Genomic DNA, 23,227 nt, shown 5'->3' with positions numbered 1-23,227 from the left:
GTCTTTTGCCGAATGACAATTCGAGTATAGAGCCCACAGAAAGGCACTCAAGCTAGTCATACGGGAGAGCGGAAATGCTACCTCGACCTACGCGATTCTGCTGACAGCGACCCATGGGGAAGTGCCTACAAGGTGGTGGTCAAGAAGGCATATAACCGTATATGGTCGCTGACGTGTGAAGACGTGTTTTCATCGAGCTCCGTATAAAATCGGTTGTTTTTAGTGAAGTGAATGGTTATTAATATAATACAAACAAATAAATCGAAAGCGAAAGAGACGCTCTGTGCGATGCACCATCGCTCGAATACATATTCTGTGTTTGAAATAGTATAATCAAGTAGTTTTACACTATGAGCCAGAGAGACACTCGCGTTCAGCGACAACGCGAGCAAGACGATCGCCGGCTCTCATTGCAACGAAACAACGCGTACTTCTCTTATGTCTCCGCGACTTCTGCAGACAGCGAGCGGTCAATCACCCATAACCCGACAAGTTTACCATTGCCAACAACTCAAGAAAGAGCGCGTTCTTGCTCTCCCTCACTACTGTCACAAAACCCCCAATCTACAAACACTTGCGAAATTTCTTTACGCTTACCTACGGGGACTAGTACTGTGACAACAACAACCACTGCAACTGCAATCACAACAACAACTGGAACGGTATCGTCAGCTCGCTCAATTTCGTCGACGCAAGCATTTGCTCCTACTGAGCCAGCGATCAAAACAAAAACACAATTTAACGGTTCTGCTGCGCTATCAGCAAGCCAAAACGTAAACAAGAACGCCGGGTCCACCATACAGACTGGAATGGATCGCTACATAACAATAAAAAGAAAACTTAGCCCTCAAAATTACAAAAGTCAACAAACAGAAAACAAATCAAAAATTACACGCGACAATGCTAACATGCTCACTAACAAAACGCCAGAAAACACCAACAGATTTGAGCTGCTGGCAAATTCTACTGATGAAAGTATACAACCGGCAAAGTCACCTAAGAAGGTCAAGCCTCCTCCAATATACATTCGCGAAAAAAGCTCAAGTGCATTAGTGAACAAAATAGCCACACTTATAGGAGAAAACTCATTTTACGTAATACCCTTAAGAAAAGGGAACATAAATGAAACAAAGGTTCAAACTGAAACCGAGGATAGCCATCGTCTACTAACCAAATTCTTGGATGAAGCAGGAAAAAACTTTTATACATACCAACTAAAAAGCGCAAGGGGCCTACAGGTAGTTCTCAAAGGGATTGAGGCAACTGTTTCGACCACTGAAATCGTAGAAGCGCTCAAGGAAAAGAACTTTAGTGCAAAAATGGTCATGAACATATTAAACAAAAATAAGGAACCACAACCAATGTTAAAAATCGAGTTGGAGCCAGAGCGCCAGACACTGAAAAAAAATGAAGTTCATCCAATCTACAAGTTACAGCTCCTACTGCATCGGCGTATCACAGTGGAAGAGCCACACAAGCGCAATCGCCCAGTGCAGTGCACTAACTGCCAAGAATATGGCCACACTAAGGCGTACTGTACGCTGAAATCTATCTGCGTAGTCTGTAGTGAAGCTCATAGCACAGCGAACTGCCATAAGAACAAGGAAGACATATCTGTTAAAATGTGCAGCAACTGCGGTGAAAGTCACACAGCGAACTGGCGTGGCTGTGTAGTATACAAGGAACTAAAGAACCGCCTTAACAAACTCGGAGAATCAATACGCGCTCAGACCACCCACATCGCTCACACTCCGCCACAATCTGGCCCGTCCTACACTGCACCCCCCCCCTACACATCGTACCAGTCCTAGCGTTTCCTTCGCTAGTGCCATAAAATCGGGAATTAAATCCGTGAATCCGCTAACACAAAAGTCGACTTCTACTCGGGAAGAACAGAAAATAACTACCTTGAACGAACAAACGCAGCATATATCAACTGGCATTGAAACGATGATGATCTCACTCCAGCAAACCCTAAAAGAGTTTATGACATTCATGCAAACCACAATGCAAGAGCTTATGCGAAACCAAAATATGCTGATACAGCTTCTTCTGTCATCCAAATCAATATAATGTCTCCACTTCAAATATCTAAGTGGAACGCGAATGGCGTTTCACGGCATAAAAACGAACTTGCCCAGTTCTTATTCGAAAAAAATATTGACGTCATGCTCCTCTCCGAGACACATCTAACAGACAAGCACAACTTCCATATCCCAGGATACTTATTCTACGCCACAAACCATCCGGACGGCAAAGCCCATGGGGCACTGGTATACTTATCAGAAGTCGCATCAAACACCACCTTTACAACAGAACTGAAATGGACTACCTGCAATCCACTTCCATAAGCATGCAATCCAGCAGCGGCCCCGTCACTCTGGCCGCAGTCTACTGCCCACCTCGTTTTGTAGTTTCTGAGGACCAATTCTCGGAATTTTTCAACTCACTCGGTGAGCGATTCATAGCGGCCGGTAACTACAATGCCAAGCATACGCACTGGGGATCACGTCTTCTGAACCCAAAGGGCAAACAACTATACAACGCGCTCATTAACCCGCGAAACAAGCTCGATTATGTGACTCCGGGTAGGCCTACATACTGGCCAGCAGATCCAAATAAGCTACCGGATCTCATTGACTTCGCAATAACAAGAAAGATTCCAAGAAATAATATTACGGCCGAGTCACTTGCAGAACTATCATCTGATCACTCTCCAGTTCTACTTACTCTCTGGCACCGACCACATATAACTGAGCGGCCCTACAGGCTGACAGGCAACAGGACCAACTGGGCAAGGTACGCGAAATATGTTTGTACTCACATGGAACCAACTCAAACAGTATTCACCGACGAGGATGTTGATCGCCTGGTCAAATCGATAGAGGAAACACTTGTTGCTGCAGCCAAGGCCTCTAAACCTCCAGACACACACAAAATGACAAATCATAGCAAGACAAATCGTGAAATCGAACAGCTAGTACTTGAAAAACGAAGACTAAGAAGAGAATGGCAGAATCATAGATCCCCAACGGCTAAAGAACATCTAAAAATAGCAACACTTAAACTAACCAGGGCACTTAAGCTTGAGGAAGCCAACGCCCAGCATCTATATATCAAACAACTATCGCCCACCAGCAAAAGGAACCCTTTGTGGAAAGCACACAAAAGCATACAGCCACCGGCAGAAACAGTCGTTCCACTGCGAGGTCCCTTTGGAAGCTGGATACGCAGCGACGAAGATAGAGCTAATGCGTTCGCCGATCACCTTCAGAAAGTATTCCAACCAAATCCTGCTAGCAACTCATTTGTCCTCCCTGTAGTAACTAAAAGCTTGCCCCCTATAAATCCAGTAACATTCAGCCAAAGTGAGATAGCATCTATCATAAAAGATCTTAATCCCAAAAAATCACCTGGACATGACTTGGTGGCACCAAAAATGATCATAGAACTCCCACCGCATTTTTAAAACAACTAACTCCCTACTTAAGAAGGCGAAATACAGTACCATCGCATCAGTTTGGCTTTCGCAAAAATCACGAAACGATCGAACAGGTCAATCGCATCAAAAACGAAATTCGTACCGCTTTTGAGCACCGGGAATACTGTTCAGCTATATTCTTAGATGTTGCACAAGCATTTGACCGAGTCTGGCTGGAAGGACTAATGTACAAGATAACAAAACTGCTTCCCCAGAACACGCACAAAGTGTACGAATCTTATCTCTTCAAAAGAGTGTTCTCAACCAGGTGTAACAGTTCGACTTCACACGACCGCGTTATCAATGCTGGAGTCCCCCAAGGTAGTGTACTGGGCCCCGTTCTTTACACCCTATTCACAGCAGACATGCCTACAAACTATCAGCTCACAACCTCTACGTTTGCTGACGATACCGCAATACTTAGCCGATCTAGATGCCCAGCAAAGGCAACAGAGCAACTTGCCTGCCATCTTAAAATAGTGGAAAGATGGTTTGCGGACTGGCGCATTAAGATAAACGAGACCAAAAGCAGACACGTAACCTTCACACTGTACAGACAAACCTGCCCACCCTGTACCCTGAACAATACATTTATCCCACAAGCAGACGTTGTAACATATTTCGGCGTTCACCTAGATAGACGCCTCACCTGGCGGCGACATATAGAATCTAAGAGGACTCATATGAAGCTTAAAGCAGCCAATCTTCACTGGCTTATTAATTACAACTCTCCCCTTAGTCTGGAATACAAAGTACTCCTCTACAATACCGTGCTGAAACCCATCTGGACATACGGCTGTGAACTATGGGGAAACGCTTCAAAAACCAACATTGAAATCATACAGCGAGCTCGGTCCACGATTCTGCGAACTATCACTGGGGCACCATGGTACCTACGCAGCGAAAGCATCCATAGGGACCTCCACATAAACCTTGTCAATGACGAAATTCAGATGAAAAAAAGTAAACATCAAGCAAAGCTCGCCGAACACGAAAATCCTCTCGCGAAGTCGCTTTCGCGAGTCTACAGTCAGAGCCGACTGAAGCGCAAAGATTCTCCAGCCCAGCAAAGAAATCCTAGGGCCGTCTCTAACTAATACAATTATTTCACATTGTAATTAATATAAGTTATATAATAAGATTTGAATAATTATTGTTAGTCTCACAAAAAGAGAAGATCCAATAAATAACGCAATAAGTTTAAAAAAAAAAAAAAAAGAAGGCATATACAAGGACTCCCTAACTCCTGGACCCAGAGATGCTTCTCAGTGGAGCGGAAAATCTATTTCCTTTGATGGATGGGTTACGTCCCGCCGACCCAACCACAGAAGACCAGGGAGGAGATCGTTTGCGGAGGCTTTCACCAAGTGCCAGCATGAAGGCGTCTTTTCCAGTAGCTGGAAGATACAAAAGCTGTTCCTCCTCCCAAAACCAGGGAAGCCACCCGAGGAGCCTTCATCGTTCCGACCGATATGCCTCATCGATGGAACTGGCAAGCTCCTGGAGAAACTGGTGTGCATTCGGCTAGAGATTCCAGATTGGCTTCAGGAAAGTGCGGTCCACCATCGACGAAGTCAACAAGGTGGTCGAAGTAGCGGCCCAGGCAATCGAGGGCACCAGATGGAAGGGGCGTAGCAAAGAGTACTGCCTCATGGTCACTCTAGACATCAGGAACGCCTTCAACACAGCGAGATGGGACCGGATCCTAGAAGCACTAATCAGGATCATCCGCAGCTATTTTTCTGATCGGGTCCTACTGTGCGAGTCGTCAGAAGGCGTCTTCAGGCACCAGGTCACCGGTGGAGTCCCGCAAGGCTCGGTCCTCGGCCCGCTTCTGTGGAACACCATGTACGACGGGATACTTCGCCTACCGCTGGTCGGGAGGAGCGAGATCGTAGGCTTCGCGGACGACGTGACCTTGCTCGTTGTCGACAAGTATCCCAGCAAGGCCGAAGAAAGCTGTAACCAAATCATCAGGGCCATTGAACATTGGCTCATTTCAATGGGGCTAGATCTGGCGCCGGAGAAGACTTAGGCTGTCCTGAGACGGCCACCGTCGAAGTAGGCTGTACCAAGGTGTCCTCCTCTCGGGCAATCAAGTACCTGGGAGTCATGATTGACACCAGGCTTTCGTTCCGAGAACACCTTGCCTACGCTAGCTCGAAAGCAGCAGGAGTAAATCGGGCGCTATCAAACATAATGTTGAACTCCCGAGGCCCAAAACAGGCGAGCAGAAGGCTGCTGACGAGCGTCACCCGAGCGACCATGCTATATGCCGCCCCGGTGTGGGCAAAAGCGCTTGGTACCGAAAGCTACGCCCAGGGCCTAAATGCTACCCACAGACTTTCGGCCCTACGTGTCTGCTGCGCCTTCAGAACAGTGTCCAACGCGGCGGCATTGGTGATCGCCGGGATACCGCCTCTGGACCTGTTAGCGCAGGAAAACGAAGTGGTCTTCAACCAAACCCACGGTCGAAGACTCTCCCCCGGCGCCAAGAAAGCAATACGAGCTGAAGCAAGGCAGCACACCCTGGAGACATGGCAGCACAGGTGGACCAACGAGCCTAAGGGTCGCTGGACGCAGCAGCTGATACCCAACCTCAAGCCGTGGCTAGAGCGGAAGCATGGCGATATTACGTTCCACCTAACGCAGCTGATCAGCGGGCACGGTTGCTTTCGCAGCTACCTGAAGCGCTTCGGACACGAGGATGCGGATGACTGTCCATGGTGCGGAGGTGGTCGGAGCGAAACAGCTGAGCACGTTCTCTTCTCGTGCGTTAAATACGCTAGGGAACGGAGCTCTTTGGAAACCGTACTTGGCGGCAGACTGAATGCGGACAACCTAGTCCCATTCATGCTGCAGGGGGAGGCGGAATGGCAAGCGGTCAACAGCTTCGCCGCAGCGATAACCACCGAGCTCAGAAGAGCCGAGAGAGCCAGGAGGGTCCACGAGTGAGCAAATCCTGATCGTCCTCGCGAAGCAATGCTTCACGGCCATACCGCGGGGAGTCCTGGATTTGCCCTCCAAAATATTATTATATTTTATTGTATATAGTTTACCATAAGGATTCAATAAACGAATTAAAAAAAAAAAAACCATGAAAGCAATCTTCATGCCGGACCTCAAGCTCTTCTGGGTGCAATTCGATCCCAATATTGGCCTATTGGGGGGAGCATTAGATGTTTTCGGATTAAGCCGCGTCTGACAGAGCACATAATGGCGGACCTTCCCAAGGAGCGCTTGGATGATCTCACGCTTTTGAGGTTGCTGGTATAGACTTCTGTGGACCCTTCTTTCACAAGTCGGATAGTCGCAACAAACCCGCGGTTAAATGCTACGTCTGCGTATTTATATGCTTTGAAACCAAGGCACTGCACCTGGAGCTGATCAAGGATCTCTCGACAGTTGCGTTTCTGTGCGGACTCAAGAGGATCATATGCACCCGGCGGAAGCCGAAGCAAATTTGGTCAGACAACGCCACCAACTTTTTCGGCGCCAAAAATGAACTTCTGGAACTTCGAAGGTTATTTCTCAGCAGCGAGCATCAAGGCTCCGTTCAGAATTTTTGCCTTTCGGAGTCGATTGTCTGGCGGTTCATCCCTCCACGGTCGCCCCATTTCGGTGGACTTTGGGAAGCAGCGGTGAAAACGGCCAAACATCATTTCTACCGCGCTGTGTGTAGGGAGGTTCTGACCTTCGACGAGCTGAGGACGCTGGTGTGCCACATCTCGGCAGTTATTAACTCCAGACCTCTAGTTCCCATTTCAGAGAACTCTGCCGATCTGGATGTCCTCACTCCGGTGCATTTTCTCAATGGTGGTCCGCCTTCGTCGTTTGACGAGCCAGATATAACGGGCCTAAGCTCTAAGACTCTTGGCAGCGGATCTCCTTTCTTCAGCAAATATTTTGGTCGCGATGGAAGGAAGAGTACTTGACGTTGCTCCAGCAGCGTTCCAAATGGCGCATCCCAAAGCCTGGCGTAGCCGTGGACAACGTCGTTCTTGTTAAGGACGAGAATCTACCCCCAATGAGATGGCCTTTGGCGAGAGTCATGCAGTTGATTCCTGACAGAGATGGCGTTGCTCGAGTTGCAGAATTGAGGACCGCGTCTGGAGTAATAAGGCAGTGAACAAGCTTTGTCTGCTTCCCCTTGAGGACTCTGTTGGAAGCCAAGCTTCCAATGGGGGGAGGATGTTGGGTCATGCTGCCGCCAAAACTGTGCAGTAGACTAATCTCATATTCTTTAATATTGTAAGCCAAATTAGTCAGTGGTAGCAGTTGCGATGCCCATAGTGCAAACCGCTGTTCTCGCACGCATTTATCTGTACGGCGCTCATTCCTTCTTCTTTTTGTATCTACCTACGTTACGCTTGGGCGCTGCATTTCGGCTGTCTGTTCCGCCAATTGCCAATTCTTCGTGTTTCGGAAAAGACTAAACTTGTGCATTCGATATAGCTCTTTGTCGGCCCTAGCTGCCTTAAACAATTCGCAAAATAAACAGTGTCGTAATATAAACAAACTTTCTTCGGCTTTTTATTATTCACAACAGCTATTGAAAAAGCTCAATAGCTAAACAAAAAAATATCTTTTTTTTTTTAAACGAAGGCTCTGTGCAAAAAAAAATAATTATTTCTTATTAATTCACGCATGTGAAACAACAAGGTATGCTACAGAATTCGTTCTTGGTAAAAGTATGCAGCGCAAAATACCACTCCGTAGGGTATGTTATAGAATTTATGCTTTAGGTTTTTTTTTTTTATAACTAACTTATTTCAAAACCAAAATGTATATGTCCAATCAGACGAACAATTGTACGACCTTATAAAATTAGATACTACCTATTACGATTCAAAATACATATATTTAAGAAAGAAGAATACAGAATTGCGACAATAATTCCCCTACCAATAAATAACACCCACTTTATTGTAACCCCTAGATATATTAAAAATAATAACAATAGTTAAATCTATACCCTAAGAGTAAAATGTCTAAACATAAATAACATATACATATGCGATAACGACAACATCCCTACATATGTTATATAACAAACATATTTGAGGCGGAAAAAGGCTACATATTCAGTTTTAATGCAAAAAATATCTCTATTAAAAGCGTAAACGATAGCCATACCTTAATAAACGGGTCAGCTATAATAAAATACTTTAACTGCACACTATCTATAAACGGCATCGAATACGATGATACTGTAGATGTCACTGCAGAAAAATTTGACTTCTTTTTGGCCCCTTTACAAAAACTAATAAAAAACACTAAAATAGCAGTACTCAGCCTGGCAAGACTACACCTTGAAGCCGTACACACGTCAACACGTATAACAGAATCCTGAACTCCCACCGCCAAACAACGCGACACACCACAGCCCTCTACATACTGTTCCTGCTACTGGCAGTCATCACCGTCTTCTTCCTGACATTCCGGCGCAACACACACACTAACCCGGCGCCGACAGCTGCCATTCCCCCCTTAAAACCCCCCAGAGCAATTCCCGTGGGAGTTCCGCGTTATAAGCATTTTTTCTCCAAGACATAACCTACGCGTTGTTACGTTGAATTGAGAGCCGGCGTTCGTCTTGCTCGCCCTGACGCTGAGCGCTAGTGTCGTTCTGGCCCATATTTTTATTATTTAATTATTTAAGTATAGTTTTTTTAAATTTTGAAGACAAAGAATTACAATATTAATTTGAGCGATCTTGCATCGCATAGAGCGTCTCTTTCGCTTTCGGATTAAATATTTATTTTATATTATTAGCCGTTCACTGACCCTTAACCGTATTAACATCACTTTAGCTGCTCACTTGACACACAACCGTTCGGCTTCGCGTTAAGTGATCTACTGTGAGGAGTGTGAGAGGAGTAACTTATGTTAACTTATACAATGTTTAAATGATAAGACACATTTTTGAGTTATGTCTTTTATTCATGTCTTTTGGGGCCCAATTTATGGATTTTATAGGCAACCTTATCGTTTGCACTTCCAGCTTTTTGGCAATATTATTTATTTAAATATGAAATACCAAATTGTTATATGGTTATTATATTTGTCGAAGTGTCATCAGGATGCCCTTCTTCCTCTTCACTACTCTCGTTATGGTTCGCGCGACGTTTTCTGGCGCTTGAGCGAGGCATGTCTGTTATGCGCAACGATCGAAAACTGACTGCCTGATCTCTTCTTCACAAAATCAGAATTATGCGTAGTTCTTGACTTTACATACAATACCAACACAATTATGACAGTTGTTCTAGTCCGCATACACCAATACTTTTGCACACCGCATTTTTCTGTATGCTTCTCGTTTTCGTACAGACATCTACTTCACCCCCCGCTCCTACCCGCGACCAGACTACGTTCGGCAGAAACTCTAACGGTTGTCTGCCGCGCATCAGAAAAATAAAAAGAGGCGTCTGCATGGCGCGAGTTACCACTTTCAGTGTTCCCCTGCAGACTTCCCGTACTACGCCTATGCCATCAACCGGGACTCTGAGCAGCACCAACATACACAACTTACAGAAGTATGCCAGACAGGGACAGAGCGATCTACTTGCGGAACTATGTAGCAAAACACACACATATATATATAAGAGCTGCCTGTGAGCAGCACAATTATCACTATCAAAAAACATTCGCTTTGTTCACTTCAACCAACGAAGACATGTTTAATTAGAACAGTTTAAACATTCCATAACCAATACTACTATGAAACAGTTACCCTAACCCACGACCGGTAACTGGCGCAGTCGGACTCGTCATTGGACTAGAAGAAGAGCCGAGGACGAAGACCCCACGCAATGCAGATTGGAATAATATTATTAGCAAAGTAAGCATTGGAAGTGATAAATGGCAAAGTGAAAGTATAATAGATATCGAAAATACAGATGTATACAAGTTAAGTGCATCGCATAAGAACCAACTAGGTTCCCGAGTGAAACAGGCGCCTATGCCCACTCGCAACGATCAACAAAGGGCCACCTAGGCTCACGGATGAAACAGGCGCCTATGCCCATCCGCAACGAAATGTTCAATCAGCAAGTGTATTCGTTAGCCGTGTTCTATTTGTTCACACGCTATCCTCTATATGGCAGTGTGAGGTGCCGAATTCATATCGGTCGAATAGTTCGCTTACATTACAGTAGCTGATGTGAACATACATACAAAACGTACAAAAAAAAAATACATATATACAAACACACATATAATACATACATACACATACATATAAGCATGTATATCAATTCGGCAGTTCTGCGCGACGACTCCGGCGCCTACCTAGCGTCGACGACGTCGCCTGGCTGGCGTTGCGAGTCGCCACCGCCGACTCACGACTAACAGCTAAATACAGCTAAGCCGAGAAACGGTAAATGTCGTCCGATCACGGGTATTACCCAACTACTACCACAGGGTTTGCAACGGAAAAAATTAAAAAAAATATATAATAAAAATTTTCGTCACGACATCTATGGCGCCTAAGCAGGCGTCGTCGACGTCGCTGCCACAGACCACAGCTATGGTAAGGCAATATTAAAATTCTTTAGATCATTCAAGAGTTGTCCTCCAGTGAAGCAAGATCGTTGTGAAAATATCAATTTTGTATGCAAAAACGCAAATCAAATATAAAAATATATAGTAACATTAATTGTGACACAAACATCTATACGCAAAAGACGTGAAAGTGACATTTGTAAATGCATTTAAGTGTTTACGCTAACAGTGAAACAAAGTGCACAAAGAAACTAAATCGTAAAATCGATACAAAATTCTTCGCCATTTATCACAACCAAACAACAAACCATATTACAATAAGTTAAAATCAAAATATACCATATTCGTGAAAAGATATACATTTACATGTCACACACAAAAATATATATATATTATAAAAATAAGCACACGCATAAATCTATATATATATATATATATAATCCCATATATATAAATCCCTAAATATACTCATATATATATATCCACACGTATATACATACACACATATATAAACACATATATAAACACATATATTCATACATATACATACATATATATATATATATATATATATATATATATATAAATAAATATATATTCACACGTACAAACTATGTGTAAAAAAAAAAACATAGACAACTTAATAAGTCCTATAGTCCGGTGGTCCTCTTTTACAGATGGCTCCGTGGTATAGGGTTGATGTGCGTCGTCTCCTTGGGCTGGGTGTTATCCAGGCGCAACGTCGACTCTCCTGCGTCCTCAGTAAGTCCGGCTATTATGCCAGAGGTGAAGACGTCTTAGGAAGATTAGGATGGAGGGCGTGACTTTGCCCCCGTGGTCTTTCGATGGCCTTTTGGCTCAACGAGAATGTTCAATTAAAACAATTGGTATTTTACGGCTAAGTGCCGGAGTAGCTGATCTTTATTGTTAAGGTGCAAGCTTAGAACTGAATACAAAAGAATATGAAAAGTGTGGATCTACCCAAGCCGACTCAGCATTTATGCAACATAGCTTGGTTTCCCGGATAAGGGGTGTCCAATTGCTGTTGCTGACCGTTCGTAGCGCAGAGCGCTGAACTCCGTTGGGGCGCGTCAGCATTGTTTATATGTGGTAACTTAGTGTTTATGTATTGTTGACATGAATGTCTGTGCTCTTAGTTGTTAACTACCCCCCCCCTAAGATCTTGACCGTCCTCGGTTATATTAAGTTTATCGATGGTATGTTGTATCTCAGCGGAAGCTCGCCTTCTCCTTAATGCCAGAAAAAGGATGAGCGAACCAATCAGACCAACGTTAAGGACTACTCCAGCCACGAACCAAAGTTTGGGGGAACCCGCGGCGTCAACCTCGTCTTTGAACCCTTGGATAAAGCGCAGGTTGTCGTTGTTCATGCGGTGTAGCAGAGGCATGCTCAGTGCCGGGTCATGGCCGACGATGTTCAGTAGTGGCGATCTTGCTACGCCAGGCTGCTTGTCTATTGTTTTCCGGAAGTTTACGAACTCCGATCCGTTGATGATAGCTGATCGTTCGAATGTAACAAGATGTGTTCCTTTGACGAGTACCTCTGGGCCGCCGTCCGTGCTGATGCGGGCTGTTGCCTCGTTGATGATGACTATGCCGTCATCTATAGGCATTACTGCCCTAAGGTGGCTGGATTGCGTGTGGCATTGGGCTGTATTTCCCGCATGGAGTGAGCGGGCGCAGGTTTCGCGTCGAGACCGCTCGCAGAAGGTGCTGTGCGTGGTCTCCATGCACTCGGTGACCGAAAAGGTGTCTTCCTCGCACTCTGCTAGGATGTCTTCATCGAGTCGCAGGATTGTCTGGTAATGTGATACTGGGTATACGAGAACCTTCTTACATCTGACCTTCACCCTAGGATAGGCTATTAGTATGTGAATAATGCTGTCGGACTGAAGAACCCTAATCTTAGAGGCTTCTAATAAGCTAACTATTGGAGTGTCTTGTTCAATTAATGAGCTTAAATCGGCATGATTAAGAATTGTGGGATTTACTATGTTAGCTTTTGCCAATGTTATTGTGAGAATTAAATTTTGGATCTCTGTTGTCAGCATTCTATTTCTCGCTAGTAGTGCCTCGTACAGATGCGGGGTGTCGACCAAGTCGTTGTTTCGGGCTTTAATAATTTTGTTCACGGTGTCGGTCAGTTTGTTTATTTGTATTTGGGTTTCGGAATTTATATTAATTTGTCTGGAGTTGGAATCCACTAGCTGAGCTTCGGTCATTTTGATCTTTAGAAAATCTGAGGCGTCGGGAGTTCCCGCAACTACCTTAAGAGCTGTACCTAAGAAGTCTAAGCTTCTAGCGATACGGTTATGTATTTTTAGAACGGACAACAAGTTTACAAGGTGATCTGTATCGACGTCTAACAACTTTCGCATATGCGACTGTGGAAAGGAAGCGGACAATTTCTTTGTTTCATCTACCATGTAAATATAATCAGACAGGTTGCTCGAATGCCTCAGGCAATTACGATGCTCAAACACCAGTACATCTCCGTCTACGACGGGAATGTAGTTGGCGTGGGAAAAGTCGGTAATCCGAGCACTTGCCACTGCCAGGGTGATGAGTGTTATGAGGGCGAACCTGCAAACCAAACGTAGAATAAGACCACGGCATATTAGCTTAAATCAGGCTTACTACTGGAAATTTATATAAATTTGCCTCCTCACCCTCTAAGTTTAGTTGCTGCTATTTAAAGACGAATAAAAAAACATAAGGAATATCTTAAAGCTAACTAAAAGTGGGGGGGCCTATTTTAGGTTGTCCTTATGGACCACCCTCCCCTTAATAAGAACAGACGTTCCTAGGTCTGCCTGCACTGTTTGTTCTGTGCACAATGGTGTCAGTTTGTTTCCAAGCCTTTTATTGTTTTTGACAAAAACCTCGTCTCCTACCTCAAAAACACGGTTTTGTCTAGCTGGGTTGCATCTTTCGATGTTGTTCTTCTGGGCCTTTATCAACTTGTCTCTAACGCCTAGGCAGCGATCATCGGAACCCGAGTGGAGGATCTCGACCGGTTTCTCCTGAGTGACAGAATGTAGGGTCTTATTGTACTCTACCGTTGCCATTAAGATTAACTCCGTCGTATCGCTGATTTTCCTGTCTAGTTTAAGACACCTGGCGATTTCTGTCAAGGTGCTGTGGAACCGTTCCACTTGACCGTTTGACGAGCTATGCAGAGGGGCCGCGTTCACAATGTCAATGTGGTAGCTATTCTTAAGTAGCGAGGTGACGGTTTCAGAGCTAAAGGCGGCTTCATTGTCGCAATATATTGTTCGGATTTTTGGGAACACATTTACGAGTTGAAGCAGGGGCCCCGTGACGTCCACTATTGTTCTGGACAGCACTGGTTGCACTATTGCAAACTTTGAGAATTTGTCAACGCATGTTAAGAATTGCTTCTTATCGGTTGAGAAAATATCAATGTGCAACATTTCGCCGGTATAGCTAGGTATGGGTGTCTCCCCGAGCTCCTGTTTTCTAGGGTGCCTGTCATATTTGGCCTTGGTGCATATTCTGCAATTTGCGACCACTTCCTTTGCCAGGCTGCTCATTTTGGGGAAATAATAGTCGCGCAGTACTTGCTTGGTATTTTCCTGAGCCGCCCTGTGTGCACGATTGTGTTCTGTCGTGATAATTTCCAACTGCTCATTTCTATTGGTAACGTCCATCACCATATTCTTACAGTATCGAAACTGCGTAGCCGGGAAATGAGAAATTAAATCGTGTTGAAAACTTGCCAGGGTGGGCAGATCGCAGTGTATCGCATTCACGACTTCGGGGTTTACTACCTCCTTCAGCATTTCTAAAATGGTGCTTTTGTCGGTAAAATTGATTAAGTGGCGAGTTTTACTACGAAACAATACCAAGCTTCGCTTCAGTCGGAAACGTGCTTCTTCTATAACAATCTGATTTCTGAAGCAGTTCACCGGTTGGTCTGTTGTTTCGACCGTGTAGGTCAATGACAGTTCGCTGTGAATAGTCGCAGCGTCTGACTGAGGCTCATTTTGTAGGGCATTGATGTTCTGCCTAGAAAGAGCGTCAGCCACATGGTTGTCTTTACCCGGTTTGTAGTGGATTTTTGCGTTATGGTCATCAATGTACGCTTTCCATCTTTTTATCTTCGGGTTTGGGTTCCGATCGGACACCGCGAATGTCAACGGCTGATGGTCCGTATAAATATTTATATCGCGAGTGCCGTAGAGGTAGTGCTGTAACTTGCCTAAGGCCCACACTATGGCCAACAATTCTCTTTCATTTGTGGCGTAGTGTGACTCGCTTTCTTTTAGGGTCCTGGAGATCATAGTGATGGGTCTTTTATCTTGCGATAAAACCGCACCAATACCGTTAGCAGAAGCATCCGTCGTTAGATCGAATGGCTTCCTAAAATCGGGGTATCTGAGAATTACATCTTCAGAAGCCAAGACGTTTCTCAGCCTCTCAAATGCATCTCTCTGCAAATCACCGAACTCGATAGGAGTTTTCTTGGACATGTGTTTGCTGATAGAGCCGTTTACTCCTTTCAGCAAGTCCGTCAAGGGCCTCGCGATCGCCGCAAAGTCCTTCACGAAGCAACGGTAATAACTGGCCAAACCCAGAAACGACCTTAGCTCATACAAATTTGTAGGCTCTGGGTATTCCTTTATGGCCTTTACCTTTTCTGGGTCGGTTTTTGCACCTCCATTGGTAACAATGAACCCCAGATATTCAACACTCTGCTTAAAGAAGTGTGTCTTTTCGCTGGATACCTTCATGTTGGCATTGCACAGGCTTTTTAAAACCCAATCTATATGCTTGACGTGGTCATTTTCGTTTTCGGAAAAAATAATGACGTCATCTACGTAAACATAGCACGATTTGCCAATTTGCTCTCGTAGGACGTCGTCGATCGCTCTTTGGAAGATGCTTCCCGCATTCTTCAATCCGAACGGTAACCGACAAAACTCATACTTTCCGCCGTTTACCGAAAAAGAGGTCTTTTCACGGTCATGTTCGGCCAAGTATATCTGGTGGTAGCCGGACTTTAGATCCAACGTCGTAAAGTACTTAGCTTTTCCTAAGTTCGCCAGTATCATGGGGATGTTTGGCATTGGGTACTTATCAGCGATGGTCTTTTCGTTAAGTTTCCTAAAGTCTATAACCAAACGCTTATTTTTGTTCCCCAATTCATCGTGGCCTTTTTTGTTCACAACCCAAGTTGGGTTGTTGTACGGCGACTTTGAAGTTCTAATGATGCCTTTCTGCAGTAAGTCTGCGATTTCTCGCTTGACGAACTCAGACACACCCATGGGATGCGGGTATAGCTTGGAGTATACCGGCTTATCATCTGTAGTGCGAATTGTGGCAACAACAGAGGTGTTAAACGGAAGTGCCTCGTCAGAGGCTGAAAACGCCTTAGATCTGCTTTCGATCATACCTCGAAATTGCGTCTTTACAGGCTCTGGTACGGCGATGTCATTTACGTTAGTAAAATTAACATTATCGCAATTATGATGCTGAAGCTTCTCAGAAACAGAACCATAATTTATCGTACCTTTCTTTGCGTCGAGTTTTGCTCCCACCTGAGCTAGGAGGTCAAACCCTACAATACCATCGAATGGTGACAGTGCGTCCAAAAGGAAGAACGCAGATGTTTTTCCAAAAATATTCATTAAACATTTTTGGTGAACCCTGTTAGAGCCATGAATGGAACTAACCGTGAAAGGGGAATCGACGGGCACCACATGTTTAAGCTCCTTTACGGGCTTGATGTAGTTTTTTGCCGCCCCTGTGTCGATTAAAATTTTTAGTTGCCTCCCTTGCAGCTGTCGTTCAATGAACGGCAGTCGGGAGCGTTCCCTAAAAAATTTATCTGATCATTTTCGTCAGACTCGTCATCTATCTCGGTAATGGCCGCTGCGGCCGCGCCATCATATTCGCTGTCATTTTTATCGTCAGCCTGTTGCATGGTGTTCTGCAATCTCTGACGCCTCTGACCTGTCAAGCGTGCGGAGCCGAATCTTTTCTGGCCCCGAGCACTCTCGGCCTTGGCGTTTGTAGGCTGACCGCTTCCAAACGAGATCGGTTGCCTACGTTGGGTTACAGTGGAGCCTAACTCCATAGGCTCAGGTGATTGATTCCGAGAGGAGTTATTATTTTGGGCAGAATTATTTTGCTTTCCCTGCTTCTTGTAAAAATGGGGGTTTCTGCCTTGGCTATCCTCGGCCCATCTGTATCTTCCCTGCGGCTCCCTTGAGCGGTTCCGATCCTTTCGGTGCTCATAAGTGCTTGCCTTGTCCTCTAAAGCCCTCGCATATGTGGCGGCAAAATTAGTGCGCTCTATGGTAGCCTCGGATTCCCTAGCCAAGGCTAAAGCTGAGGGCAAATCCTTGGGCTGCGCCGGCAAGACTATGGCCCTCAAGGGCTTCCTAAGACCGGCAATGAACGCGTGGAGAGCATCCTCTCTAACTTCATTGTTAAACAGAATAGCACTACCCGGTTCGTGAGTCATAACGATCTTGTTTGTTATTAACGTCAATCGTTTTTCTACCTCGTCATAGTACTGCATTAGGCTAAGGTCTCCTTGCCTAACTGTTTCAAGTCCCTGCCGAAGTACACGCAGCGACGTTTTGTCCGCGTAGGTGCAATCTAGTCGAGCAATAATAGCATCGAAATTTAAGACTGTGTTATGGGCAACTAGTAGCCCTCTCGCTGACCCCCTAATTTTGTTTCTGATAATCGAGACGGCCTGATAATGCGCCTCGCTACCCTCATACCGTTTGAAGATTTCGTATGCGTCTACGGCTGACTGCCGCCATGACACATAGTCGTCCTGCTCCCCCGAAAAATCTGGCAATGTCTTCACAATGTCCAGCTTGACTCCGCATGGTATGCTAGGGTCTGGTTGTATTTTCTGGTATGCCTCTATTTGTGGTGCTTCCACACGCAAGCTCTGCATTTGTTTTTTAACTTCATCTAACTGTGCCTGGAACCTTTGATTTAGTCTGCTTTCCTGTTCGGCCAAAGCCTGGTTAACAGCTCCAGCTATAATAGCTTGTAGCTGTGCGGCGTCCATGGCTGCAGGGCTATCTGTAGTATTCGGACAAAAACCTACTGACTCTAAATCAAACTCGTCGCCACTATCGCACTCGACTTTAATGTCTCTATATGCCGCCCAACTCATTTACTATTGGTTGACACCTCGCACATATATTTCACTATCTAAGTGCGCGAGAAATGGAAATCGACAAAATTTCTTTCAAAAGAACAGGCTTGCGCAAAGGAATAATTTATTTACTATTTACTATTTATTATTTATTCCTTTGGGCAGCAATAGCTCACAGTAACTTGGGGTATGCAACGGTAAATAACACTTGGGTAAAAGTATGCAACGGAAATTCAACTTCCTAAAAGCACGCAACAAATTGTTAGCTTTTTATTTTTTATTTATTTAATAATCGAAGACTGCCGAATTAAATTCACTCATTGAACTTACATATTTTCTTCTCTTAACCACCCTGTTAAGATACTCTAGGTCCGTAATAAACGCTGGGCGCCACTTAATAAGTCCTATAGTCCGGTGGTCCTCTTTTACAGATGGCTCCGTGGTATAGGGTTGATGTGCGTCGTCTCCTTGGGCTGGGTGTTATCCAGGCGCAACGTCGACTCTCCTGCGTCCTCAGTAAGTCCGGCTATTATGCCAGAGGTGAAGACGTCTTAGGAAGATTAGGATGGAGGGCGTGACTTTGCCCCCGTGGTCTTTCGATGGCCTTTTGGCTCAACGAGAATGTTCAATTAAAACAATTGGTATTTTACGGCTAAGTGCCGGAGTAGCTGATCTTTATTGTTAAGGTGCAAGCTTAGAACTGAATACAAAAGAATATGAAAAGTGTGGATCTACCCTGGCTCCAATGCATCACGCCATAAACCCATGGTCGGCAAGCCGACTCAGCATTTATGCAACATAGCTTGGTTTCCCGGATAAGGGGTGTCCAATTGCTGTTGCTGACCGTTCGTAGCGCAGAGCGCTGAACTCCGTTGGGGCGCGTCAGCATTGTTTATATGTGGTAACTTAGTGTTTATGTATTGTTGACATGAATGTCTGTGCTCTTAGTTGTTAACTTACATGTAACATGGAGTAAGGCTGAAGGCTGGCAACAACCCGGTTGGCAGCGCTGTTGAGCAGCAACATGATTGTCGGAAATCGAAGTTATCGACAATCAGTCATCGAAGGAACGATCGCAAGGCAGCAGTGAGTGGAGTGGAAGTCAGCGTTGCAGTCAGTCGAGTTCTCAGCAGCAGTCGTTCGGTCACAAACTAAGAATACTTTATATAATTACCGCATTTAGAATTAAACTAATAATTAAATTAATAATAAACAATAATAATAAACAATCTTACATGGGGGCTCGTCCAGTCCTAAATCGGTTATATGAAGGTGCAGTTGTTTAAAGAAAAAAGACATTGTTGTGTGCGTGGGTATAGTCTTTAAAAGTTGTAAAGTTGTGGCTATATCTATTGCATTTAAAGTTGGAAAAATCAGTTGTACAGATTTTGTTTGAACACAAGTCGGTAAAAGTCGGGAAAGCTGCTAGAGAGAACTGATAAAGTTGAAATTGTCGTGTGCGTGGATTTAGTCTTTAAAGTTGTAAAGTTATGGCTACGTCTACTGCATTGAAAGTTGAAAAAATCGGTTGAACTCATACAGACTCAAGTCGTTTTGCTGTTGTGGAATTTAAAACAATTAAATTGCAAAGGTGGTGAAATTCGTTTCTAACGAAAATCAAAATTTGTCTTTTAACCGGTGGCGCCGTCTGCAAAATCGACTACCGTCGCGCCGTTAGAACATTGTCGTTGTTTGCTGGTGTTAGTGCCTTGTCGCGGAATGTTCACACGTACACCACCTACAAATAAAAAACTTAACACCGACCAAATACAAGCAATTCTAGAGAACGAAAGCGAGGACGAAAGCAGAAAAGAAAAAATGAACGAAGAAGATCAAAAGTTGGCGCCTGTAGGAGAAGCAGAGGCAAAGAAGCAGAATAAAGACGCTAGTGCTAAAGTCGAAGAGAAATTTGAACAAATGATGAATACTCTAACCCAGAGCATGTTGGCAAAATCTAAACAAGAGGGGCAAGTAATTATCGCTGCAGAAAAATTTGAAAAAGTTGTAAGTGACTGTGATGGCAAATCAATTCCTATTAAAAAATGGTTTGAAATTTTTGAGAAAAATGCCGAGGCATATGAACTTTCGGAGAAACAAAAATATGTTCAAGCCAGAAGTAAGATGATTGGATCAGCAGAACTTTTCTTAGAATCTGAATGTGTCAGTGGATACACTGAACTCAAAGAGTTACTAATTGAAGAATTTTCAGGCAGCTATAATAGCGCCGTTATTCACAAAAAGTTGCAAGACAGGAAGAAGAAGAGGGAGGAAACTCTACACGACTATTTGTTACAAATGAAGAAAATAGCAGCCTTAGGTGAAGTTGAAACAGTTGCTTTGATAACTCATATCGTAAACGGCCTCGACATTAAAAAGGAGTATAAGGGTGCTATGCTCCGTTGTAAAACTCTTAAGGAATTAAAGCAAGAATTCGAAATCTACGAGAGTCTGAATATTGTTGACAAGCCGAATATTCAACCAAAACCAAAGCAAATTACACAAGGTGTAAAAGCAGATCACTGCTTCAACTGTGGTTCGAGGGAACACAAACGAAAGGATTGTACACTTCCTACCAAATGTTTCAGCTGTAATCAAGAGGGCCATATCTCAAGCAAGTGTCCGGAAAAAGTAAACAGCATGCGCATTCACGTTGATAGTGCACGAACAAAGCCAGTAATCATAAATGGGATTATCATCAACTGTCTGGTGGACACAGGATCAGATGTGACCATAATTAAAGAAGCTATATTCAAGAAGATGAAAGATGTTGATTTAAACCGCACTGCAACAGTATTGCGAGGTTTGGGAAATGCCTCAACACAGCCGATTGGATGCTTCAGAGCATTAATCAAGACCGACCAGGTGGAAGCAAGCCACAACGTTTTAGTCGTCCACGATTCTAAATTCAGTTGCGATGGAATAGTGGGACACGATTTTATCAGCAAGTTTTGTCTTATCTGTAGTGCAGAAGGCTATACTTTTCTTGACCTGGAAGCAGATAAAAAACAAGCGGTTGAGTATTCCCAAATGGTTAATATTTGTGAAGAATCTTCTTTTACAGTTGCACCACAATACCGAGAAGACGTTGAACGCATGATAGAGAGAACATACGAAACACCACCCAAGCAGATAAAGCAATGTCCAGTCGAACTCAAAATTATTCCTGATGGCGTGATTAAACCCTTTCGCCATGGACACACCCGACTATCTGAAGAAGAAGCTATAGCTGTAAAGAAGCAGGTAGAGGAATGGGTCGAGCAGTCAATCGTCCGTAAATCTACATCAAATGTTGCCAGTCGCATAGTCGTTGTCAAGAAAAAGGATGGTACCCTACGCGTTTGCGTGGACTATAGAAAATTGAACACCATGGTTCTGATGGATTGTTTTCCGGTACCCATAATGGAGGAGGTGCTTGAAAAACTGCAGAGTGCCAAATGGTTTACAACCATGGACTTACAGAACGGATTTTTTCATGTGGCCGTAGAAGAAGCCAGCAAGCCGTACACAGCATTTGTTACCCGAGAAGGCTTATTCGAGTTTAACAAAGCGCCCTTTGGTTTTAAGAATTCCCCAGCAGCGTTTATACGGTTCGTTCAATTTATTTTTCAAGAACTAATCAATTCCAATATAATGCAGCTATATATGGATGACATAATTGTATATGCCGCTACCCCAGAAGAATGCATGGAAAAGACGGAAATGGTACTTAAGAGAGCTGCAGAATTTGGTCTAAAAATAAAATGGAAGAAGTGCAACTTTATGCAGAGGCGAATTCATTTCCTGGGACATATTATCGAAGGTGGACAAATATGCCCTGGAAAAGAGAAAACATCAGCAGTGAATTCCTTTGGAACACCTCAGAATGTAAAAGCCGTTCAAGGATTTCTGGGTCTCACAGGATTCTTCAGAAAATTCATACCTGGATACGCCCAAATTGCGAGACCACTGACGGACCTATTAAAAAAAGATGCCATTTTCAACATTGGACCAGTAGAGCAGCAGTCGGTGAATAAGCTGAAAGAGATTCTGGTAAACGAACCAGTATTGAGGATCTACTCACGAGAAGCAGAAACCGAACTTCATACAGATGCCTCTAAGGACGGGTTAGGAGCCGTTTTATTGCAGAAGTTCGAAGGCAGTTTTCACCCAGTCTGCTTTTGGAGCAGAAAAACTACAAAAGCCGAATCAAATCGTCATAGTTACTACCTTGAAGTAAAAGCCGCATACTTAGCTCTGAAAAAGTTCAGACACTATTTATTGGGAGTCCCTTTCAAGCTCGTCACGGACTGTGTCGCATTTAAACAGACAACAAAAAAAGCAGATGTCCCAAGAGAAGTTGGCCCATGGATTCTCTATATGCAGGATTTTAATTTTCAACCCGAACATCGTGCAGGAGAAAGAATGAGACACGTTGATTTTTTAAGCCGCCATCCCCAAGCATGCATGATGATAACATCCGAGTTGACAGCACGTATTAAAAAGTCGCAGCAGAACGATGATTCAATTAGAGCAATCCTGGAAATTCTAAAAGATCGTCTATTCCAACCCTACAAGCTAAAAGGTGGCCTGTTGTATAGTATGGTCAATGGCAATGAACTACTGGTTGTCCCTGCACTAATGGAGAGGGAGGTGATTCAAAGCGCACATGAAGTTGGCCATTTGTCGTTGCAAAAGACGATGCATAGCATACAGCAGCAATTTTTTATTCCTCATTTGGAATACAAGGTAAAAAAGCTAATTTCTAACTGTATAAAATGTATCATCCACAGCAAAAAGTTGGGAAAGCAGGAGGGATATCTAAATTGCATAGATAAAGGAGACGCACCGTTGCACACACTACACATCGATCATTTGGGGCCAATGGATTCAACGGCCAAACAGTATAAATACATTCTGGCAACAGTCGATGCGTTTTCAAAGTTTGTCTGGTTATTCCCAACCAAATCAACCGGACAGGAAGAAGTGGTCAAGAGGCTGACCGACTGGTCAAACATTTTTGGTTTCCCTAAGCGAATTGTTAGCGACAAAGGAACGGCCTTTACGAGTGGTGCGTTCGAACAATTTATGAGCAGCCATAAC

The 23,227-nt window shown here is 44.1% G+C and overlaps 1 long non-coding RNA gene across 1 annotated transcript; it reads left to right on the top strand.

The window, feature by feature from the left end:
* The first annotated feature begins 10,210 nt into the window (after positions 1-10,210).
* On the top strand, positions 10,211-10,603 carry LOC117141923. Its single transcript, XR_004459516.1, has 2 exons — positions 10,211-10,322; positions 10,381-10,603. It is a non-coding gene; the product is annotated as an uncharacterized LOC117141923 (long non-coding RNA).
* Positions 10,604-23,227: the final 12,624 nt, after the last annotated feature.

Source organism: Drosophila mauritiana, chromosome 3L (genome assembly GCF_004382145.1).
Source record: "Drosophila mauritiana strain mau12 chromosome 3L, ASM438214v1, whole genome shotgun sequence".
Taxonomy (NCBI): domain Eukaryota; kingdom Metazoa; phylum Arthropoda; class Insecta; order Diptera; family Drosophilidae; genus Drosophila; species Drosophila mauritiana.
This window is presented reverse-complemented; position numbering and strand designations above follow the sequence as displayed.